Source organism: Anarrhichthys ocellatus, unplaced genomic scaffold (genome assembly GCF_004355925.1).
Source record: "Anarrhichthys ocellatus isolate YVR2014 unplaced genomic scaffold, GSC_Weel_1.0 scaffold43, whole genome shotgun sequence".
Lineage (NCBI taxonomy): Eukaryota > Metazoa > Chordata > Actinopteri > Perciformes > Anarhichadidae > Anarrhichthys > Anarrhichthys ocellatus.
This window is the reverse complement of record NW_022280073.1, coordinates 1,329,435-1,332,143: the sequence shown is the minus strand read 5'-3', so window position 1 is coordinate 1,332,143 and position 2,709 is coordinate 1,329,435.

The following is a 2,709-nucleotide window of genomic DNA, read 5'->3' as shown; positions in this document are numbered from 1 at the left end:
CTTGGTCATGGAGGCATCAACATTTAATTGAGATGGTAAATTAACAGTGAAAACTCATCATAGCTTAATTTAACATCAGTATTCATAATTACACTTCAAGTTTACTTCTGATGTTTACCTCCTATATAACAAGGTCCATAGGGGCATCTCAATAAATAAACATGTTCTATTATATTATGTTTTATATATATATATATATATATATGTATGTGTGTTTTATATTATACTGAATATTATTATATGATATATATTATACTGTATATTTATATTATACTGAATTGCCTGTGAGGGTGACAAAAATAAGATGTCCTGACGTGCTTATCAAAGTATAAGCAGTAGTTTATTAGGCTGTATATTTCAGGTTGTGTGTTCATAATTCTTGTCTAAGATAAGCGAGCTAGACCAGAAAGGACAGTCGAGATCGCAGAAGCAGATATTCATCTGAGACTGTCTTGTTGTTGTATTCACAGGTGAGAGAAGTACGCAGGCGCCATATACATTTATATTAAGTTCGCTCGCTTTTGCGGTGCCATGTTTTGATGTTTATAAAGTGTTTAATACTGAAACGTAGGGCGGATAACTAAGGCTAGCATTATTAGCTATACGAGGCTATTCGCGCGCACTAGCGGTTTAACACCATTGTAACGTCAATAACCTGGCCTGATAATTGTATTGTTCCCATGTAAGGTTATATACAGATAAATGGTGTGTCCTGTGACAGATATAAGCAGTAGTTTGTTAGGCTGTATATTTCAGGTTGTGTTCATAATTCATGTAATTCTTGTCTAAGATAAGCGAGCTAGACCAGAAAGGACAGTCGAGATCGCAGAAGCAGATATTCATCTGAGACTGTCTTGTTGTATTCACAGCACAATACATTAATCTGGAAAACTGAATGGACATCATCATCATTCAGTGTGTAACATTACCAACGTAAGATAAACTGTTTGTAAAAACTCTTTCAGAACGTTGACATAAATTGGCATTACCTATATCGTGGATCCGGCGATCTGAAGACAAATGATTGTGGGACCTGATTTTAAAAGGGAGCACAGTTTGAAGACCACGAGATGACCCGCTTTGTAAAGTCAGGTCAGGTCCAAAGTCACCTACCTTCACTCACCTCATCTGAGGATTAGTAGTCATGCACATACAACCACCTGAACCTGTGTAAAGTTAGTATGTTTGTTTGTATGGAGGCGTGGGTTCAAATCTCACTTCTGACTGCCAGTGATTTTAATTCACTGCCGCTGTTATTCTGTAAACTGCCTCTGAACAGCAGATCAACCACTATATTAATTGATTCACAATTTTATGTATATACACAGTATATGATACCTAAGTTTTAAAATGTACATATTTAAACACATAAATGTATAAATAAACACAGTAATAAATATATACATGAAATATACAAATAAATATATACAGATACATGGATCTGACTTTTTCCGTCCCTATACCGATAATGAAACCTGGGTTTTGTGTATCGGCCGGTACCGAGTACCGATCTGATACCAGTGTTATTAATTAACTGTATGCCTCACTGTGGAGGTTCCTATGATCATTATTTTATTTCTAAAGCAAAATCAGGCTTGACTTCCATCCATCCATTTTCCACCGCTTATCCGGGGTCGGGTCGCGGTGGCAGCAGGTCAAGCAGGCCGACCCAGACCTCCCTCTCACCGGCAACATGTTCCAGCTCATTCTGGGGGATCCCGAGGCGTTCCCAGGCCAGCTGGGAGATGTAATCTCTCCAGCGTGTTCTGGGTCTTCCCCGGGGTCTCTTCCCAGTTGGACGTGCCTGGAAAACCTCCAGTGGGAGGCGTCCAGGAGGCATCCTAATTAGATGCCCGAACCACCTCAGCTGACTCCTTTCGACGCGAAGGAGTAGCGGCTCTACTCCAAGCTCCCTCCTGATGACCGAGCTCCTTACCCTATCTCTAAGGCTGAGCCCGGCCACCCTACGGAGGAAACTCATTTCGGCCGCTTGTAGCCGCGACCTTGTCCTTTCGGTCACGACCCAGAGTTCGTGACCATAGGTGAGGGTAGGAACGTAGACCGAGTGGTAAATTGAGAGCTTTGCCTTCCGGCTCAGCTCCCTCTTCACCAAGACGGTCCAGTGCAGCGCCTGCTTTACTGCTGCAGCTGCACCGATCCGTCTGTCGATCTCCCGCTCCATCTTACCCTCACTCGTGAACAAGACCCCAAGATACTTGAACTCCTTCGCTTGAGGTAGGCACTCCGTCCCCACCTGGAGGGAGCAATCCACCGGTTTCCGGCAGAGAACCATGGTCTCAGATTTGGAGGTGCTAACTCTCATCCCCGCCGCTTCGCACTCGGCTGCAAACCGCCCCAGTGAATGCTGGAGGTCACGATCCGAGGAGGCTAACAGGACCACATCATCTGCAAATAGCAGAGAAGCGATCCCGAGACCCCCGAGACTGACGTTCTCCGCCCCCAGACTGCGCCTAGATATCCTGTCCATGAAAATCACGAACAGGACCGGTGACAAAGGGCAGCCCTGGCGGAGGCCAACACCCACCGGGAACGTGTCTGACTTATTGCCGAGAATGCGGACACAGCTCCTACTGCAGTCGTACAGAGACCGGAACAGTAACGGGTCCGGCACCCCATACTCCCGCAGCACCCCCCACAAGACCCCCCGAGGGACCCGGTCGAAAGCCTTCTCCAAGTCCACAAAGCACA